This window comes from Furipterus horrens, unplaced genomic scaffold (assembly GCF_987537825.1).
Source record: "Furipterus horrens unplaced genomic scaffold, mFurHor1.1.pri manual_scaffold_9, whole genome shotgun sequence".
Lineage (NCBI taxonomy): Eukaryota > Metazoa > Chordata > Mammalia > Chiroptera > Furipteridae > Furipterus > Furipterus horrens.
This window is the reverse complement of record NW_028327179.1, coordinates 2,766,660-2,789,824: the sequence shown is the minus strand read 5'-3', so window position 1 is coordinate 2,789,824 and position 23,165 is coordinate 2,766,660.

Genomic DNA, 23,165 nt, shown 5'->3' with positions numbered 1-23,165 from the left:
AAAGAACAATTTACAGGGAAACAACGTAGAGTGGATGAAGCCGAGAAGTAAATCAATGATGTGGAACACAAGGAAGCAAAAATAACCAATTAGAACAACAAGAAGAGAGAATAATTTTAAAAAATGAGGATAGTATAAGTAGCCTCTGGGACAACTTCAAGATGTCCAACATTCATGTCGTGGGGATACCAGAAGGAGAAGAGAAAGAACAAAAAATTGGAAATCTATTTGAAAAAATAATGAAAGAAAACTTCCCTAATTTGGTGAAGGAAATAGACATGCAAGTCCAGGAAGCACAGAGAGTCCCAAACAAGATGGGTGCAAAGAGGCCCACTCCAAGTCACATCATCATTAAAATGTCAAAGGTTAAAGATAAAGAAAGAACCATAAATGCAGCAAGAGAAAAGAAATGTCGTTACCTACAGAGAGTTACCATAAGACTGTCAGCTGATTGCCCACAAGAAACTTTGTAGGTTAGAAGGGGTTGGCAAGAAATATTCAAGGTCATGGAAAGCAAAGACCTACAGCCAAGATTGCTCTACCCAGCAAAGCTGTCATTTAGAATTGAAGGGAAGATAAAGAGCCTCCAAGACAAGAAAAAACTAAAGGAGCTCATCATCACCAAACCATTATTATATGAAATGTTAAACAGGCTTATTTAAGAAAAAGGAGAAGATCAAAATCATGAACAATAAAATGACAAAAAATCCAAATCTATCAACAATGGAATCTAGAAACAAATCAATCAACAATGGAATATAAAAAAGAAAAACCACTAAACAAATAAGAACAGAGACAGAATCATGGATACAGAGAGTGTTTTGATGGCTGCCAGATGAGAAGGGGATGTGTGGGGATGGGTGAGGAGGGGAGGGGACTAAGAAGTACAAATAGGTAGTCACAGAACAGCCATGGGGATGTAAAGTACAGGACAGGAAACGGAGAAGCCAAAGAACTTATATTCATGATTTATGGACATGAACAATGGTGGGGGATTGCCTGAAGGAGTGGGGGGCGGGGTGCTGGGTGGTAGGGGGACAAAGAGGGAAAAATCAGGACAACTGTAAAAGCACAATCAATAAAATATAATAAAAGAAAAATAAAGGAAACATATATACAATAAAAAAGTAACCTTAGAGATCTCTGAATAAAAATTGGATGATTCGATGGGAACATTCTTAACTGTACTAAATATCATATAACTATGTTTCCTCTATAAATAACAAGCAGATTTGGGGATAAGTATACTTTTGAAATTATTGTAGCACCAACATTTCCATATAAGTGTGTTTGAGCCCATTATGCTATAGAAACACAACTTTTTTGTAATTGTAAAAATATGTTTATTTCCTCAAATTTCTACCATAAAATTGTTTTCTTTAATTTTCAGTGTGATGTCAGAGTGTGTATTCCATTTTCTAAGAGTACGCTGAAAACCTGAGCTTTCTTCTCCTTCTACTATAGTTAATTAAGAATTGATAAATCAAAGAGGAAATGACACCAGCTTCCATTCTGGTATAAGGCTTTGATGATCAACTTCCTCTTTCTATCCAGGACACCGTATTTTGAAGTCACCATCATACTGCGGCACACCAGAAGGGAGGCCAGAAGGTTATCCATTTCAGCAGTCACTCTGTGGAAGGAAGCTTCTTCCACGACAGTGCTTACGGTCAGTCCTGGCGCCCTGGGAGCCGGACAGCTACCAGTTCACTTGATTGTTGGGCTTGGGCAAGTCTGAGATGTTGTTGTTTTGTATTCAAAGTAAATCTGACCAAGCTAACCCAATCGTTTGCTTACATCATTTGAAACATGTTCCAGAATCTTTCAATTCCTGCCTGGTCAGTGCTTCCACTGGGCTGAAGTTCAATGCAGATACTTTCCAAATGTTCGCTATAAGCTTTTAAGCCGCTTCACATATCATGAAAATAAAGTGATATAATTAGTGTACTCTGTGCAGACGGTCAAAAGCAGTGCCCAGGGAAATGCCTCTGGGGAATACAAGCCGGTGGGGTTACCAAGATGCTTGTCATGTAAGCAGGGAGTTTATGAAAACACTAAGTTATCTGGTATCTCTTATCAGATCAAGGGCAAAACTGAGTGTAATAGGAATTATCTAGAATAAACAAGACATTATTTTTATAGTAGGTGCCTCAAAGTCTTCATTTCTTTGTGTCAGTCATAGAAACCTAAAATTTAAATCTTGAGATGGATAAATTTATATTTTATATGTATTATGGAAAAATGCCAGTGACACTCTCTAATTTGTTACAAGCTCTCAAAAAAAAAAAGGAAGAAAGAAAAAAAAAAAACCACACCAACTGTTTCAGGACACGAGAGCTAGAAATTCTGTCCCAAGGAGATAAGAGAGCCTCTCATCTTCCTCACTGCTTTTCAGACAGTCAGCATAATGCTGAATCATTCATAAAGGGCATGGAGACATATTCAATCAGTGACACTTTTTTAGGCAGAATAACTTATGGGTATATAGGGAAGTCTATTTTTCCAATTAATATATTTAAAGCAAAGGTTTTGCGCAAACATGAAATCCATATATGTATATGGTATTTGCGATTATTGTTTTCCCTGAGTTAGGAGGCAGACCTTGTTGATGACAATTTATGGCACATTTAACTTCAGTTCTCGGTTGGTTATTATTTGCCATTGGTGCTTTGCGTTTTACATTCACTCGTTTATTATACAAAAATATGATAAAGGGTATAGATGCAAGAGCTGCATGGGGCAGGCATGGGAGAAGGGCTGCCCCAGGCTCGCCAGCCTACCAGCACCGCCGGTGCTCACCGCACACAGAAGGTCTCCAAGCCCCACACTTTGGGGATTTTATGGAGGTTTCACCACATCGGCATGGCGGATCCTTAGCTTCAATTCCAGCTCCGCTCCTTTCTCAGTAGGGTGGGGGGCGGGGCTGACAGCCGCAAGCTTGTGATTATGGCTCATTCTTTCCTGTGACCATCTCCCACCCAGGATCCCGCCAGAGTCACCTCATCAGGACAGGAGACCCTTGGCACATAGCTCCTGAAACACTGGCCACGTATGCTTCTTAATTCAAGTCAAGGGAAAGCAAAGGAACGAGTTGCCAGACATGTTACCATGACAGCCAGTCAAGTCTGTGACTGGGGTCAACATACATCACGAAGAACATCCACATGGCCAAATTACTCCCAGGTGGCGTTTACAATATGAACACAGAATGACCAAGAAAATAAATCGTACAAATTGTTACGGTATAAATCATGGCAAGAATAAGATTACAGGCTTGTGGCATTCAGTCCAGGCACCCCATCCACTGGTTTTCATCCTGGGGTATCAGTCACGTGGAGGGTTCCCTGTCCCATTTAACCAGGGTCCTTTCCCTTTGAGGGAAACTAACATGATGGGACCTTATGAAGTATAAGCTGTGGCATCATATTGAATAATATATAATCTCCAATTCTCTTTACATTTGTCAAAACACTATTAATTAATCCAGGTATTATGGAATATCAGTCATGTCCACAGAGTCATTTAAAAGTGAAGGGGGCCAGGTAGTAGTGTTATGATGATGTGGAAGCAAGCAAAATAGGAATTAAGATCAAGCACTCTTCAGTGTGAGACGTCACTGTCTTTTTGAGTCGCTGTGAGGTTATAAGTGACGAATGTACTGGCACCACAAAGGGGAGAATGGGGCCTCTCGAAGACATAATGGTACAGACTTCATACAAGTGTTTCAGAAATGGGTATCTAGGTCAAGTGTGATTACATACTTAATGATCAGATCCTTTTCCCAGCCTCATTTTTCATGTTTTCCCAGAGAGATGAAAAATATATTCACCTCTTTTTATCCATGCTGCTAACACAACAGGCAAACAGCACTCATCAGCCCTTCCTGGGACAGGAACAGACTGGCAGACTCAGGTCTTCTCCACTTCAGTTTCCTCTCCAGAGCGAGACGGGTTTCAAAAATGACATTGGTGATGAAGTGATCACTAAAAATCCTTCAGGGATAGCCTGTTTTCTGTCTTAAGTTCCTAATCCCTATAACGTCTCATAAAATTCTCCATGGTGTTTTGCCTTCTTAACTACCCAAACTCCATCTAACAACTCCGACCTTCAAACTGTATTTTTAGTAGGTACCGCTGTTTCATTTCCTCTCTTGATCCAGGCTTTATTTTGCATTGACACTTTATATGTGGAAATTCAATTACTGTTATAGAGCACTCCCACTTGACCTTGTCCCCTATTACTCTCTGTTATTCTTAATCTTAATTTATAATACATATCACTTTTCAAGGAAGGCTTTCTCTGTCCTCTGGAAGAGTTAAACTTTCCCTAATAAATGTTTTCATAGTTTCCTTTTTTCCTTATTTTGTCCATATGGCTTCTTTTTAAAAACATTTAATTAATTAATTATTTTTTAATATGCTTTATTGATTCTGCTGTTACAGTAGTTCCAATTTCTTTTCCCTTCCTTCCCCCCCAACCCAGTGACACCCCTCCCTCCAGTTGTTCCCCCTCCTTAGCCAATGCCCATTGGTTGTGCATATAGTTCTTCTTAACATCTTCCTGTCTACTCCTCTCCCTTCTGCTATGTTTCTTAATTCCTGTACCATCTCCCTCCCTTACCTCCCTCCCCCTCCCTGCTGACCTCCCCCCATAATGTTCCCCATACCTATAATTCTTTTCCCACTCTTGTTGCCTACTTAGTTTGCCTTTGTTTCAATTCCTTAGCTTCTGTTGTTGGTGGTTGTGATACATTTTTCATTTTAATGTTCATAGTTTTGATCCTCTTTCTCCTAAACAAGTCCCTTTAACATTTCATATAACAGTGGTTTGGATCTGATGAACTCCTTCAGTTTTACTTTGTCCTGGAAGCACTTTCTCTTCCCTTCTATTCTGAATGACAGCTTCGCTGGATAGAGTCATCGTGGTTGTAGGTTTTTGCTTTTTATTTCTTTGAATATTTCTTGCCAGTCCCTTCTTGCTTGCAGAGTTTCTTTTGAGAAATCAGCTGATAGTCTTATTGGGACTCCTTTGTACATAGTCCTCTTCCTCTCTCTTGCTGCTTTTAAGATTCTCTTTTATCATTAATTTTTGACATTTTGATTATAATGTGTCTTGGTGTGGTTCTTATTTTGTCCATTTTTTTTGAACTCTCTGTGCTTCCTGGACCTGTAAGTCTATTTCCTTCCCCAAGTTAGGGAAGTTCAGCTTCATTATTTTTCCACATAATTTTTCAATTTCTAGTTATTCTCCTTCACCTTCTGGCAAACCTATGATTCAGATGTTGGTCCGCTTTTAGCAGTTGCCTAGGTTTCTGAGCCTCTCCTCATTTTCCTCACTTTTTGTTTCCTCTTTCTGCACTGGTTGACTGTTTGTTCCTTCCCTATGTTTCGATTTGTTCATTTGATCCCTGGTTTTCTTTCCCTCATCACTAGTTTTGTATGTATTTTTGTTCATTTCAGCAGGACTAACCTTCGTTCCTTCCCTATCTTGCTTAAGATCTGCTGTTAGGTCTGTAAGCATTCTTATAACCAAAGCTCTGAAGTGTGTCTCAGAAAGATTACCTATCTGCTGCTTTGTTAGATTAGATATTTGCTGTCTGGTCAGCTGTGTCACTGGGATCTCTGTCATGATCTGTGCCATCCTGTGAGTTTTGTGTTTACCTTTGTTTCCTGGGCGGGGCTGTCACACCTCCTACACTTTAGGGGACAGAGCTCTGTGCACTCGTCACAACCGGGCGACCCTTCTCACCATGTTGTGGCGTTCTGTGGGGGTGGGGGTCCAAGATGCATTCCTGCCATTCACTCTCTGCTGAGAGACCAGGAGCCTCCTCCTCCATAATCACCCCCTCTGGGCCTCACAGTCCAAGGCAATGGGGGGTCTGCCTTCCCTGGCATTGGAATTGCAAGCTGACAGGTCTGCTATGCAGCCAGGGGTGATCCCCAGGCGCTTCTCACCTCCCCTTAAATACAGGTGACTGTGCTTACCGCTGTCCCACTGCCATCGCCAGCACAGCTTGACCTCTCCGCCCATGCTTCACCCCTCCTACCTGTCCGGATGAGTACCACTTCTTTATAACTTCATATGTTGGGCTTCCATTTATTTTTCTGGAACTTCTGGTTATTTCTGGTTTGCGGTAGTTGTATTCCTTCTTAGTTGTGGAGGGAGATAGAGCATGTCAGTCTAGGCCTCCATCTTGGACTGAAGTTTCCTGTGTGTGTTTGCCTCTTTGTCTTAGGTAGAGCTCTTGCTCCTGTTACGTTGTAAGGGGCGGAGCCTTAGGTATTCATCAGTACAGGTGACCTATTTCACCACGTTGTGGTGCTGTGCGTGGGGGAGGGGCCTGAGAGGGAACAATGCCCTTAAATAGCACTCGCCCCTTCTCCAGGCAATTCTCCCACTTCTATATGGAACTGGTGCCTCTCTAGCTGTTCCCTTTGCCATTGTTCCCAGAGTGGATGGGTCTGTGGATGTTCTAGGACTGTGGGGGCCCTTTAAACAAGTGGACTCTGCTGAGAGCCTGGCAGTTTCTGCCTCTGCCCCAACCTCCACTGGTTTGCACAGTCAGAAGCAATGAGGCTTGATTTTTCCTGGCGCTGGGACCGTGAGCTGCGAAGTCCGGTGAGGAGCTGGGAACGCTCCCCAGGTGTCCCTCCTGACTTTTTAAAATGTGTAACTGTGCTTTTCACCAGCCTGCTGCTGCCGCTGCTGCTGCCACCACCACACCACGTCCTCTCCACCCCAGTACCGCCCCTCCTACCTGTCTGGGTGAGTGTTTCTTCTTTATAGCTTTGTTTGTTGGACTTCCATGCAGTTTGATTTTCTGGAACTTCTCATTGTTTCTTGTTTTAAGGTAGTTGTAGCCCTTCTTAGTTGTGGAGGGAGATGCAGCATGTCTGTCTATGCCTCCATCTTGGCCGGAAGTAGCCATATGACTTCTTTTTTAAGAACTTGTTTAATTTTTGTTATTCTCTCACTATGTGTTCCACAAAGTAGCCATAGAGCCCAGGTCAGTTAATGGCACATGGGAGGTGGTTGTTAACAGCTCCTAAGCTTTAGAATATTCCTAGCTATTAGAGGGCCTCGGTATTCTTTGTAGATTCTTGAAAAACACCTGAATTTATGGTAAGGAGAGGGTTCAGAATTGGGGGCTGGTCATGCCGGAAAGACTATCATGTGATTAGAGGGAGGGCTGGAACTCTGAGCCACGTGATATTGATCTAACCTCCTGGGAAGGGAGAGGGTTAAAGATCAAATTCAATCATGTGACTAATGATTCAGTCAATCGAATATCAAATGCAACCCCGATAAAAACAACAAGGGCTGTGCGAGCTTTCTGGGTGATGAGCATGTCCATGTGCAGGAAGAGAGAGGTGTCCTGATTCTCCAGGGACAGGACTCAAAGTTCTGGGTTTGAGACCCTCCTAAACATTGTTTTCTATGCATCTTCCTTTTCCTGGTCCTGGCTTGTATCCTGTATAATAGAACTGCACTCATAAATATAACGCTTTTCTAAGTTCTGTCAGTCACTCTAACAAACTTTCAAACCTGAGGTAGTTGTGAAACCCTCAGAATTTTAAGTCTGCAGTATGTGCAGTCTGAGTGGTAGCTGTGCCTTTAATGTGTGGAGTATGAGGATTCCAGGAAATTCGTGTCAGAATTTCATTGCAATATTATAAGGGTCTCTTAAGTTTTCAACAAAGAAATTGATAAATGCATGAATGAACTGAAAAGTAGGGTTCTAAATGTTGGTAGAGAATGGAGGTCTTCAAGTAATCTCATATACATATGAGGTCTGTGCATAAAAACTCCAACAATTATTAATATGACAAAACAGTTTGCATGACATCAATGTAACCTGGCAGCCAAGGAGAGTGGACTGGAATGTGTAGGCATAAACAATGGCGACTTCACTGTACTAGTCAATTGGGGTTTTAGACGCCATTGAGTGAGTGTGTATACGGTGTGGACATCACATGCAAAATGAGCAAGTAGAGCTATGAATCTGCATCAAATTTTGGGTTAACATTGAACATTCCTCCATGTATACTATTGGGATCATTCAGAAGGCCACAGCTATGGGCAACAGGTGATTGACAACTTCATCATGACAACATGCCTGCTCATGCACCATGACTCATGTAGGGTTTTTGATGAAACACCAAATCACCCAGGTGACTCAGTTACCCTACAGCCCAGATTTGGTGCCCTGAAACTTCTGGCTTTTCCCAAAACTAAAATTACCTTTGAAAGGGAAGAGATTTCAGACCATCAGTGAGATTTAGGAAAATACAATGGGGTAGCTGATGGCAATTGGGGAAACTACTTTGAAGGGGAGTTAGGTGTCATTGTCCTAGGTACAATATTTTTTGTGTGTCTTGTATCTTCTTCAATTAATGTCTCTATTTTTCATATTACATGGCTGGATTCCTTCTGGATAGACCATATATGTGTTTTTCTTGTGGTAGGCAGACTTCTGAGATGCCCACCATGATTATAGTGCCCTAGTCCATATGTCTTTCTCTGTGAGTGTAGCAATGTCTGTGTACATGATAGGATAGCACTCCTTGATTAGGCCACATTATGAAATAAAGGTGATGGGACATCATATCTTACAAGACTCTGCTTTAGAAGACTTGAGTAAGTCTCTCCTGTTGGCTTTCTGAAGCAAGCTGATGCACTGTGAGAAGGCCATTCATCAGAACCGGAGGGCAGCTAGCAGGAGGAAAGAGTGTTCCCCTGGCCAACAGTCAGAAAGAACACAGGGATTTCATTTCTACAACTGTGAGAGACTGATTTATTCCAATGACCTGAACGAGTTGAGAATCAGATGTTACATCCCAGGTAAAAAAGCACAGCCTGGCAGACACCTTAGTTTAAAATGCCTCTGTGCCTGGACTTCTCAACCAGAGAAACTGTTGGATAATGAACAGCGTTGTATCCCACTGGCTTTGTGGTAATTGCTATACAACAATAGAAAACTGCTGCCCTTTCCCTCCTACCTTTATCCACAAAGAAAAAAAAATGTTAGCAACTTTAGTATTCTCTTTTATAATAAAAAAAAGCAATTTTTAATGGTGTGATTAAAGGAATTTCTACATATTTTGATACTAAGCCAAGCATTGCAAAATGTTGATAATGTCTTAGAAAAATTAAAATGAAAATTTTATTTTCTCAGTGACATCTTAAAATAGGAAGCTCCAAGTTGAACATTCATATATAAACTGCCCTACACATGAAAATCATTTTAGAAAAAAAGAAACAGACTTTAAATACACAAGCCTTTATTTCATATGTTTAGTGTTTCCCGCCAGAAAGGATTATTCACAAAACAACCAGAAGTTAACAAAAGTACAAATGTAACTTATTTAAAAATCATGCTCTTAGGGGCTTAGAGACCCTTAAATTAGAAGACCCATCATATCAAAAACATAAAGTGATGCAAACGTAGAAACAACCTTTTTCTAAAAATAAGGAGAGAATTTGAGGAATAACAAGGACTGACTGGAAGGTCTTCATGTTGATCGAACACACATATCTGTGTGCTTATGGCATTGAATACATCCTTTCCCAGAATTGTCTTCTCTAAGCTTTGCAATATTAAATGCCTTGAAATAGAGGTCCTTTCCACAGATCTCCACCTTCTGCTCATGGAACTTTGGTGGTTTACAGCTGTGCCACACTTTTGGAGAGGGGACAAAGAAGGGACGCTCTGTTAAAAAATCAGAGCTTGCTCACTGTGAACATCATGACACCCTCTCTAGGTATTTTCAGCTGCACCTTACAGTTGGACCTCCCATAAGTGGATAAGCATGTCATTGATGTCATAGGCAATTTGATAAAAATGTTGGACAGAATAAAGCTGATGATGTGCACACGGATCATTTCATAGAGAATCCCATTTAGTTGAGCATTTTCTTTTTACTCATCAGTGTGATTGGCGAACCCATTCTTCATCACTACAACCACAAGTATGGCTGCAGATAAATCCTCAGGATCTTAAAAAAAACTGTCTTGTTAAAATTCAAATGAAATACAAATCGTCATAGTTTCTGGATGAAATTGTGGACTTATGCAAATTTCTTGGAATAGACATATAAAAAACTAACTAGGTAATTTTGGCTTCAGTTCTCTTTTGCAAGATTTAGATAAGGTGCGTGCAGTCAGCCAATTCCATGACTATATATAAGGACTATTCCATATTCATTTTTGCATGAATTGTCTACCTCCAACAACGTGTCCTTTTACACGTTTTCTTACTTGGAGTTACATGTATTTTCCTTTCCCCTCCTAGTCCCTAAATGCCAATAAAAAATTTATCATGTCAACACGTCATTTAAACAGTTCACCTTTTTGTATCTCATTTCTTTCTGTTGCATTATTAATTAACAGTGTTACAGTACACTTTAAATATAAGTTTGATCCTGATGTCATAATGAACTTCGCCCAGCCATTAGTTTTCCCAGGTAAAATCCGGTGAGTTCCTATTTATACAGAGCCCCTGCGTCTCACATCCTTGGAGCTGGCGCAGTGGAGGCATTAGGACCTTGGTGTTATTTATGGCGCTGCGTTATCCAATTGCACTGCACCTGCCTGGATCATAGGTTTGCAATAATGCAGAGAAAATGATTTGGATGGGTCATAGGTCTAATGTGTTAAGCACATAAACAAAGACTGCCCACGGAGAGTGTTAATCCATGCTCATTAATTTTTGAATTCACATTCTGCAAGTTCATCCAAAATTTATGAACCACATCCGAGTTTGGCTTCAACAGCAATAGAGACATACTGGAACATATGGCCGGGAGACGAGCGGAGTCCCTGGCAGGGCTCCTGCAGAGAGTCAGGTGAGGTGAGACACAGCAGACCTCCGCCGTGGCCACGGGCGTCCCCGCCCACCGAAGAGCAGCGCAGCGCGACGCCTCTGAAATCAGGGACGGGGAAGCGGACTCATGTCAATTTCTCCCAAGGGGAATCTTATTGCCCTAGTTCAGCTGGTTCTCTTTTTTACAGTATATGTGTGTGTATAGTCATTCAAATCACATAAAATCCATCGACCTTAGTTTTCCACGTCCCATGTATATACCGTACACTTATGTAGATAAGTGTATATGTGTATGTATATAATATATGCACACAAATATATACAGACACATTAACCACTGCTCTAATAGTTTATGTAAGTTATAAAAAACATACAAAATCTATTTCTCACAGCAAAGTATAATTTAACTTATTTTACACTTTAGTAATGATATAAACGCTCTTGTGACAATGAATTGTTATTTTAATAATCTTACTTCTATTGGACACAAACTCATTACCTGATATTTGTCCAATAATCTCTGTGCTGGGAAGAGTAATGTTCCCCCAAAGAGACCCATGTCCCAATCTCTAATGCAGTGAATTTCGTCCTGGACATGGCAAAAGAGACTTTGTATTTGTGATTAAATTTAGGCGCTTGATGTCACAAGATTTCTTGGATTATAAAGGTGGCCCTAATATAATCATATAGTCCATATGAGGGCAGGAGAGAGGCAGGAGAACACAAGATGGGGACATGATGACAGAGCTGAGGTCTGGCCGATGCAGTTGCTGGCTCTGAGGATGGCAGGAAGGACGTGGGAAAAAGAGAATGTGGGTGGTCTCTGGAGGCTGGGAGAGGTAAATTCCCCTGGAGTCTCCAAAGGAACCAGACCTCGACTTTAGTTCACTGAAACTGGATTTTCGGACTTCTGGCCTCCAGAATATTAAATAATAAAGCTGTACTGTTGTAAGACACTTATCTTAAACAGGTTTAAGTGCTAAGGTGTGGCTGGCTATGTTACTATAGAAGGGGTGTACGGAAAGCTTTTCTCTGGGGGCAGACATTGCAACAGATGAGAGGATAAACTGACACCGATTCGGATTATGAAGGGAGAGGTTTCCCTATTTGCACTTTATTCTTACACCTCGGGACTGTCATTCACAGTATTAGACTTAGTCACTCGCATTTATGTTGCTGGTAGCTTCATGCAATCCCCAATTCCTTAGTGTCCCCTTTGTGAAGGCACAGACAGCGGAGTGAGAGATTTCCATGTCAGAAAGTTCCAGACTAATATGACCTAGAAACTAAGATAGGACATCACTCCCATTGGGTCACAGGGTTCTACTCCAACCCCTATGAGAGCATTTTATTAAACCGTGAAGAAGTACGATCGCAGCATGTCCATAACCTTGTAGGCCGTGGTTCTTTCAGGAGCACTGATGGTAAGCGTAATGGGTTTAATTAAATGGAATAGACCCATCTGACCTGGCCCAAGAACTGTCCAGCATTTACCCTCATCAGAGCAGCGAGCCAATATGGCAACCCCTGCATCTCACAGCAAAGCCAGATAATCTCATAGAACCAGCCGTATGCAAGAGGCCCAGGCGCTTCCGTCAGGTGAAAGCGAGCCCACTATATCTCACGCGACTTCTTTACCAAGGAAAATTTAACTAGTGACAGCCCTGAAGTTATAACACCTGGGTCAGTTTCCGGGTCTGATGCTTTTCAGACCAGTGACTCTGGGTGCCTAAGCGCTCCGTGCCTTAGGTTTTAAATTCTACACATTTACAACTCAAAAAGTATCTGGAAAGTAAGCGCACACTATATGTTATACATAATTATTTCTTTAAATAGTTATTAGTAATGCAATTTAATTATTTGGAAAAATAGAAGTAAACAATCCATGTACCGTATTCTTATGATATTTCTCCTATCAGGGGAGACAGCCATTGGTCTAGACAGCTTAATGAATCAACATCTGATGTTCAACAAGTTGTGTTATTACTCACCAGAATTATGATTTTAAATCACGCACATTTATTGGTTGAGACCTTTCAGTAAAAATAAAGTTTAATGTCAATTAAAACATTAATAGCCATTGTAAGAATGAACAGGTCTGAGGCTGCACTGGAAATAAAGACACTAAGTAGTTTTCCAAATTTCAAATGATTGAGTGGTCTACTCCTGTCACCGTTTAGTATTCAGTCAGTATTTTTACGTACCTGCCAACACCGGTGTCCTTCAGAGGGTTCTTTATAAATTCCGATGTATAGCTTCACTTTCTTGTTGTTGGTGGTAGTGGTGGGGTCGTGTGACTTTTCATTCTGATCTTACTAGTATTTTATAGTAAGCGTGGGGAGTAAAGGCAGAGACGGGTAAGAGAAAGGATGAAGGGAAAAGTATTGTTAAGTGCCTCGCACTGTGGAAGCATTTCTAGGGTCAGAAAGTTCAGTAAAAGCGTCACATTTGTATGACCACAGAGCTCTTCATGGACAAGTGTGATGGGCACATCCAACTCTTTGGCTCTGGTGGGCGGATGAAATGCTGACTCTCCAGAATTTACCTCTGAGCCTGTGAGTGGGAGCGTGTGTGCTCATTCTCTGGCCTCAGTTTCTCTTCCTCTTCAGCAGGGAGTTGGTTTTTGCGTATGGTGTAACAAAGCAGCCTTCCTTCGTTCTTCTGCATGTGGCAATCCAGTTGACTCAAGAAATTCATTGAAAAGGCTCTTCTTTGCCCATTGAAAGGTCTTGGCTCCCTTGTTGAAAATCAGTTGACCGTAGACACGTGGCTTTATTTTCAGACTGTCAATTCAGTTCCACTGACATGCATGTTTATCTGCTGTCAGCACCACTCTGTCTTGAGTTTTATGGGGAACATGGAGTTATTTAGCCTACACCATCGCTAACCTTTTTAAAACAATTGTTATAGGTTTCTTTTTCTGATCTTGCTTTATATTTGTAATGTCCTCTTAGATATATGGGATGCCAATATCCTAACCTGGAGGCCTTGAAAAACAGATAGAGAATCTGAAACAATGAAAGTGGTAATGACATAGTTGACAAATAAGCTATTTCAATACACAGAGATAACTTTCTTCTGACTCAGGTGAGTTCATGGGACATGAGCAGCAGTGACACCTCAAGAGCTTAAGGTAACGAGACCGAGGTAAGTATTAGGAGAGACCTTGTCACACAGCAGTCGTGTATTTACTCTGTATGGGGTGATTCAAAAGCTATTTACAAAAATTCAAAATGCTAACAGCAAAATATTCAATTGATCTAGGATTAAAACACGAAAAATAAAACTAGAATGCACTTACAATTAGGAAGCAAGAGTTGAATCAACTATGCCAAATTAAGAAAGGGCAGGTAAAGAGAAGGAGGAAGGAAACCTAGAGTCTTGAATCTTAGACCCTCAAATTTGTTATGTGTTTGGGTGTTGTCTCTGGAAAGAGGAGCCATGTCAGGCTAGCCAGTTCCAAGTTTATCGACATTAACTTCCCTTTGATGAAGATGAACATGTGGGAATAACAAAACCCAAGGCTTTTAATTATCCAAACCATATAATAAACTACCCAAGTTTAGATACTAAATCAGCAAGTAACTCTTTGACAAGGTGGCTTCTGTTTGCCTTCTGTTTTGAAGATAAAGAACTGACTGATCTCATAGAGCTCTGGCGCTTGTACTGCTTTCAGGAGTTAATAAACTACATGTGTATACACGTATATGCGAACACAAAGTGATGGCTTACAGGAGTTTTTACTTCTTGGTTCATTTGTTTTCAAATTTTGATATACTGTATGAATAACATACCTCATACATGGTTTCTATAATCAAACAATTACATATTTCATGTAGGATCAATGCAGAAACTTTACAGAGAAGGCTTGGGTGAGAAGGGACATGTGCTTCTTAATAGTGACCTTGGCTTCATAATACTCAGAAGTCACAGTTTGGACGTTGCTGAGTTATTTCTCTCTCTGTAGAAAGCTGTTCCATATGTGCCCATGTCAGGGTTTTGAAAAAGTATTCAATATTTGCTCATATCTGTACACAAAGAGGTAAACACACTTTTTAACTCAAGGTTATTGTACAGTTAAGGCGATATATCTCTTTTATGAACCAGTGGTTCTCATGATTTGTAATTTTTTTCCTGTTATTATTCCCTAAAGCGCAAAGCAATTATAATGTTGTAAATATTTCAGTGATAGGATTTTGTCAGACCATTTCCATGGATAATAACCGAGTAATAATGAGTCATTCCAGTGGCCGTGGAGATCATCGGGCCCTGGCCCACATGAAGAGAATGAAGCGTCCCAGTGGGCGGGCTTGTCTGACTGCAGTGTCCAGGACTTCAGTGGGGTCATTTTAGGAATCAGAGAACTTAACTTTCACTGTTCTCTACTCAATTTATATAAAATGTTGGCATAGTGCTGATGTGAACCTGGACCTCTTATTCCATTCGTAGAAGTTAAGAACCTAAATAAATCATAAAGGAAGGAAAAGAAAACAGCATTTTGTTGCTTCCATTATAAAGAGGTCTCCAGGGACCACTTGATAAAATGAGCTTTCTTAAACACATTGGTAGGAAATGTACTTACAGTGCAAAAGTGAAAAACAATGCCTTATATATAATCACATAATACGTGGGCTTTTGTTGTAACATTTCGTAAACACAACAAAAGAAAGAGTTTGTAGAGTTGGATACACAGTATCATGCTAGTCATAGAAAAACACAAAAACATTTAGAAGAATAAGCATTGAATTATATCAACTATGCCTTTGTTGGTGTGAATATATAATTTTGTGCTTCTCACTGTTTCTATATTTTCCAAATTTTCAATTAAACAAAAATACATGTGGAATTAAGTATCATAATGAAAGAAAGTAGCAGATAAATTGAACATCTTAGAGTATTTTAGCATTGATGGTGTTTGCAAAAGAAATATTATACTGATATTATGAGACTCAATTGACTGACTTGCCCTTGACAAATGTTTATTTTTTCAAGTATTTGATAAACCACTGGAAAAGAGTTGCTGGAGCTTTGTGAATACATCTTGCCCATGACTCCATGACCTTCACAAGCTGAACTTCAACCCTTGACCTACAAGAGCCTTTCACTGTCAGTCACCCGACTGACCTCAATAAATGAACCAGCACTCCCATAATTTGTAGACATATTTGGTAATTCCCTCTCTCTCCTAAAATCAATCAATAAAAAAATTAAAAATAAATTTGTCGTGTGATATCCATTTAATCCGTGTAAATGACTTTTTCTCCATGTGTGTGACACCTTAAGCAAAGTCTGAAGTCTCTTCTGATATTTAAGTATTTATTTCACACATAAAATATTCTTCTATTTAATCCACATGTGCAATCTGAATTCTAGAACGATTTCAGTTCTTTAAACTTAAATGCTTTTTGTTCATGTCACTCCACCCGTGATGGAGGTTAAGATAAAATAGTGTGAGATACTTTAAATAGAAACCCTGGCTGGTTTGGCTCAGTGGATTGAGCGTCGGCCTGCGAGCTAAGTGTCGCTGGTTCGATCTTCCAGTCAGGGCACATCAGAGAAGGAAAACTCTGACTCCAAAAAACCTCCGCTGCCTTGCGGCATACCTCTTCAGGGGAAAGGCTAAGGGAGTAAACCCCGACAGAAAATCCGGAGCCGGAGTCCCTAAGGCGGTTCGACGTTGTAGTCAACACCGGCAACTCCTGCGGCGCACCTGAAGCCAAGCTGTATTGACTCCGTCTTTCCCTTGGACCCTTCAGCTGCGAAGAGAGGGGTGTCTGCTGCATGGGCAACAGCAGACCCTCCATATCACCCTGCCCAGGCTCTGTAGCTTCAGCTTCACTGGAGAGGACACTCCAGCGTCATCGCAAGATGTCGATTCAACACGGGAGGAGACAGATACCATGTCACTCCCGAGTCGGACTGCACAGCCATTCTCGGCGGTGCAGATAGACTCTTAAGAAGCTACACCATCGTCTCTCGAGATGGACGGCTGCCGACGACGACTTTAAATAGAGAAGCATCCTTTGTGGAGAGGACAACCGGAGTCTGGCTGAGTAGTGGGGCAGACAGAAATGTATCTTTTTCCAAGCAGCCAATGGTTCTTGGGGAGAGCTCCCTTCTATAACACACAAAGTGGCCATTTATTTGGACATGGTAATGACAGGAAATGAGTTATCTCGACTTACCCAAATGGAGTTGGCTGTGGAACTGAGACCAGAGCTTGTCATCTTTAGTCCTTCCTACAGAGAGACAATGCTGGTCACGGACGCTGAGGCGCGGCCAGAGGTTACTGGCCGTTGGAGGTCAGCCAGTGGGAACCCTTCTTTTACCCCCTTTTCTAGGCAAATACACGGGAGGAGAAACAGTCGCGCCACAGCACTGGAAACTCACTGGCACTTGCTAGTGCAAGAGAAGCCTAGAACTTGCAGAGATACTGAAAAACTGATTTTTACGTGATATCACATAAATGAAAGAAACTATGAAAATTGTTTTTGAATTATTGTTTTTAATTTAATTTTATTGTATTTTTCTATTACCATTGAGTCCCCTTATACCCCCCATCCCCCAACAATCACCACACTGTCGTCTGTGTCCCTGAGTTTACTCCATGTTTAATATAAATTTCTGTCATAAGTATCCTTGGTTGTTTTATTTATATCTCTGATGCTAACTCAAAGCACAGAATGCAAACAGAACTGGAGGAACTCTAGGGAGAAACATGCGACCTTAAGTAGCTAGGGAACCCCCCCCCCCCCGAAAGGATTAGTTTTGATTTATTTAGAATAAATTAGAAGTAAAATTTAGGAAATGGTACATAAGAAGCAAGAAATCTGGAAAAAATAACAAATACGTTTGGAGGAGTGATGTCACAGATGATACTGCTCCTGCAGTGCTGCTTAGAATAACCCCAACCTGGTAATTTGTTAACAACGTACTATTGATCTTTTTAGAGGGGGCTGTGGGGAGGATGCATCAGTTTTGGTCATTATTATTTTATTAAAACAATTGGATTTTAAGGTCACTATCAACATAAAAATTCTTAAGAATCTAAATAGCACATGTAGGTTAAATAGAAGAATATTTTCTATGTAAAATAAGTACTTAATGGAAGAAGATTTTGCCAAACAGAAGTAAACTATAATTCAAGTCAACTGCAAATGATTTTTAAAATTCTCATAGACCAGAGGAATATAATTATTCCTTCTTAGTGTAAATTCATCTATTAGATGTCATTTCTGGCTCAATAGTACTGATGCGCACGGAACCTCTGAACAAGTGGGCTGGACTTACTGTCACGTGGGAGTACGTACTCCCAACTGAACTCACCCTGTCCCCCAGCGCGTAACCAACAAGCCGCCATACAAGCTGGCATATGTTTAGAGAACTTACATCTTTCTAGAGTCTTCGATTCATCGTAATTTATACACTTACTTTAAAAAACATATTCCTAATTTACATTATGTTTTCATCTTTAACATCGATGTCTTTGTTTTACTTGCCCTTATTTTATTTCCATTTGTCCAAACTTCATGCATGGATTTTGGGAGCTACATGAAGGCTCGTGTCCCTTTACAAGGCTTTAAATTGCATTATGTGATGACAGCCATCTGCGCAGCATCTCACTTATCTTTTCCACTGTAGCAACGTGAAATTAAAACGGACACTAATGCTCTGCTGTAGGCACTTACTCCGACGTCAGAGTGCGCGCAGCTGTTCTGATGAAAAATTGAGTGTCTTGATACTTATGTAAGTGTGGCGTTTAAGTAGAGTGTTACAGGATGAGCTTTGTAAAAATAAAGTGATACGGCAGGAAAAGCACAGACCTAACCAAGGAGACAGTCTGGGTGCCTTAGGAAATCCAGAATATTAAACAAAAAAATGTGAATATTGAGATTTTTTGGACAAATATAGAAGCTGTTTAGAATTATAATGGTGAAAACTCCAATTGACTTACATAATTAATTACTTTATTAGTAAGGTGATTTAAATAAATGACCTTTTCTAAAATCTCGAAAGACTGTGTGATAAGAACAATTCTGTTTTTAAATCCGGAATGACTGGGTTTAAATTCTCACCCTATGGCCTCTTAGCGGAATATTCTTTGAACATATGTTTAACATCCCTGTATCTGCCTGGTTCTCCATCTCACGGGGAGTGCTTACAGAATTAAACAGTGCAATGTGTTAATATTTGTTTAGGAGCGAATAACACATTAAGCGAACTTTCAAGGGGATCCACAATACAGAAGAGAAAGGCAGAGCTGCAGGGAGGGGTACAGCAGCGCTAGGAACAGAGTCTCGCCCGTTGGACCTTCATCCCGCCCCCCCCCCCCCCCCCCAGTGAGCTCAGAGGCACCTTGAGGACCCTTAAAGTTGGGTTGAAGTTGGAAAGGACCATTGTCATGTGATAAGGAATATAATTTTGAAAAGTAGGAATCCTCCTCCAATCGCCATATGTTGTTAAAACAGTTTCCTTCCTTGTTCATATATTTGCAAAGTGCGGTGTGGTTTGAGAGCGAGTTTCATTGATGGGACCCGTAGGGGGGGGCTGTGTCGTGCCACCTGACGCCCTTGGCAAACCGAGGTCTTCTGTCCCACTGCAGCCAGGGGGGTTGACCCCCTGCTTGCAGACACTGTCCTCTTTGGGGACTGGCCAGAGAGCTGGCCTGGCGCCGGAGTCGGTCTCTCTCCAATGACAAACCAAGGTCGGGTACAAAGGCTGGCCCTTGCAACTCCTTCAGAACATCCTGAACCCGCCGTGTCTGCCCCGGATTTCCCCGCAGGACTGGCTGCTGTCACCGCACCTCATTCCCAGGTCTGTGTGTCATACTCGGTCCTGCTTCCTCACCTCATACAGGGTTCGCTTCCTGAAGGTCTTCCCCACGAACCTCCCAGATGCCTCCTCGCTCAGTCTCTGAGCCTATTTCCGAGCCACCACTCGTGACCGTTTCATCCCAAGAGTAGCCATTGGAAGCAAACCCTGAAATGGGACTTCGCAGCCGAAGCGGTCCTTGGCTTCGCGGGTCCCCGAGGCTGGAGGGAGGGAAAAGAGACAGAACGCTGGTGGCCTCTGGGAGGCTGCAGTGGTGCGACTGGTGGGGCTCTCACTCCTGGGGAGAAGGGACAGGTGACGTAGCTGGTCACAGGCGGGGAAGTGACTCGGGAGCAAACCAAGCTCACTGGCCAGTGACAGAGGAATATCACAGGCGTCGCAGGTACGGGGAAGTAGTTCTAACATAATGCTGTGGGATTATATATCTATTGTTGGGTGCTGTTGGCATTTCTAGTCAACCGTTGCCAGAGACTATACTTTGTATTACTTCAGTGTGTTGAAATTTATTGCAAAGGGATTTATGATTTGTGTTAACGAGGTCAATATATTTTGTCTATGTATCCTATACATTTTCAAGGAATTATTATTGAAATCACTAGTTATGGTGATTTGCATATTTATGTTTTAAGTTCCATCAGTTTGTATCTCTTATTTTGAATTTCTGTTGAAAGATACACAAACTATCTTCATGATGACTTGACCCATCGATATTATGAAAATTTTTCTTTATTCCTCATGACTTTCTGTGCTCCTGGATATATTCTTCTGAGAGTAACACAGCTATCCTTGAGTTATTCATTTTTATGGTGGTAAAACATACATAACATATAATTCACGGTTGTAAACATTTTCAAGAGTGCTGTTCTGGGGCACTGGTCCGTCCACATGGCCGGGGAACCATCCCCGCCATCCGCCTCCAGAGCTGAGGAATGTCATACACGGTAACATGATAATAACGAAGCGTGGTACCAGGTGCACACTGGAAATATTGGGGGGACACACTGCAAAGTGCATGACTGTCTGCCCACTATGCTCTAAATACAAAACTAATACAAAACAATACTGAGTGTAAAAAGAAAATAAACATACGTTTGATAAAAATAGAATGATAAAATGTTAATAGAAGAAAAAGAAGCATCTCCTGCAGAGTCATTTGTTGCCAGGTATCTACTCCACTTCCTCAGGTCTACAGCCTCTCATAACTACAGGGTGAAAAAGGGGAATTACCTCCACGACTGAAGTGCAGATTCCTGGGCTTTCTAAAAACACCCCAGCGGTCATAATCTACACTCGCCGTAGGCTGCTTGTGTGATTAGCACGCTCGCAGGCTGTGCTCTGCATCATGGAGATTCTGCTTTGGGCTCTATTGTGCTTTCTCTTAATTCTGCTGCTAGATTTGAAGATTATACAATATTATAGACAGTCGTAGGTTGGAAAATAAAGGGGAGTTATAAATAAATATTTATAATATAAATGTTTGTGACTATCTGCTCTGAACTTCCCGTGAATGTAAATTTTGTAAAATAATTTAAACGTTTTGTCAAGGAAGTGTATCTAAGAGCTAAATGTGTAGTAAACTCAGTAATTCTTTGGGGACTCGGAAGTGACTGTGATCTCTGCTCACCTGGGGTAGGTGGGCGTAGGGGGAAGTTAAGAAAATGTCGTGGCTGGAGCCGGTCCCTTAATGTTCAGCTGTTGTACTGACGGAGGGGAATGGGACAAGCAATCGCACCAGGGATTTGCTGTGGAGTAGAGGAGGGAGGCAGGTGAATCGTGGCACAGCCTGACAGAAAACCCAGGGAAGTGCTCGGTGTTGTTGGAACTCGGCCCGCACCAGGCGTCCCGGGCTTTCTCCGGTGGTCTAATGGGTCCTGATTTTATATCATAGGTTTCGTTGTGTTTGCAGAATAGGCAGCATGTGAACGGTGAAGCACCGAGCTAAACATACAGTTTATTCATGCTTCTTAATGTGCCTCCAAAGAAAAATTTCTTGTGCCATTTTCTCAAGTTATTGATTACTATTGAGGATAAGCTTTCAGTAATCACCTCTGTACACAGCTTTGTATTTGTCAGGGAAACATTATTTAGTCCTAAACTTACCTGGTATCCTTGTGTGTACACACACACCAATTTATACACATGATATCAACATTCGTATCTCCAAAATTCTTTGTGAAAAAATATATATATACACACACATACATATACATACACACAAATTTACACCCATGATATCAACATTTGTATCTCCAAAATTCGTTGTGCACAGATACATATTTCTAATAGTTTATTCATGACATAAAAATAAATACGTCTACAAAGGGAGCCATGGTTTTCCACCCGCACTGGGTCGTGTGCCATGATTCTGGTTTGGTGAACGGTCTGAAGCAGATCTCTACTTCTCTGTCACTCACTAGCCTCATATTTAAACAAGTTCTCCAGATTTTATCTACTCTGCTTTCATACTTCTCTTTGTTTTCTCCCACATCTAATGGAAGGCAACTAACTACCTGTATCTCCAGCCTGGAGCGCCGACACACTCTTCCATTTTGGCTTTTTTAAACTACTCAGAGCAGGATCGAACTTTAAGCAACACACATATTGCCATCCTCCTTAGAACATTTAGGTGATTTATTCTTGTATTGAATATAAAGATCAAAATGATTCACATCAGGCTGCAAGTTCTGTAAACTGTAGCCGTGAATATACCTCTACCTTCCCTCAGCCCAGGTGTGTCTAAGTCTTCTTTTCTTCCTTAAAAATGACATGCGCCTTCTTCACCAGTCCATTTCTTTGTCTGTAATAAATGTTATTTATACATCTTCCTGTTTTCTAATGGCACCATTGTTACCCTCCAGTATCTTAGTTCAATATCCATATCTTAGTTCATGTCACATCCTTAATGAAACTGCCCTAAAACAACCTCCCAGACTGATCAGAACTCCGTTTATGCTCCCATAGATCTTAGCTCAGTGTATAATTATCCACTTACTGTAATAAACTCAATACTCTGTAAGTTTACTCAATATCTCCCTCTTTTGTTCACAGACCAGCCCAAGGACAGCCAGGTAGAGAATGTTCAGAAACTGGTTGGAAAAATTAAAAAATGGTGAGATGCAGGAAAGTCAGAGAGGGATGAAGGTTCTGAAGAAATATTTGTTCTTTTGGGAATTAGGGAAGTCAAATCCATTTTTATTTCTTGCCTAACATATTCAAAAGCATGATTTAAGCCTAGGAAACAAATTATAGTCATGCACGAAGGACTACTCAGTCCTTATGGATAATGCCCATGGCATTGGAATAGCTTGCAAAATATTGAAAATGCACGGAATATCCAAACCCTGAATTTCATCTGCCTACATTCCATAGGGACTAATATCCAATGATTAACTATTTCCATATATAAATCAGATTTTTATTTAGGGAACTGCTAAGCTTCGTTCTGGAGACAGCCCCGCAGCCAGCAATCCCATGTTACAGAAATAGCTTCCCAACATTTAAAAATATTCAT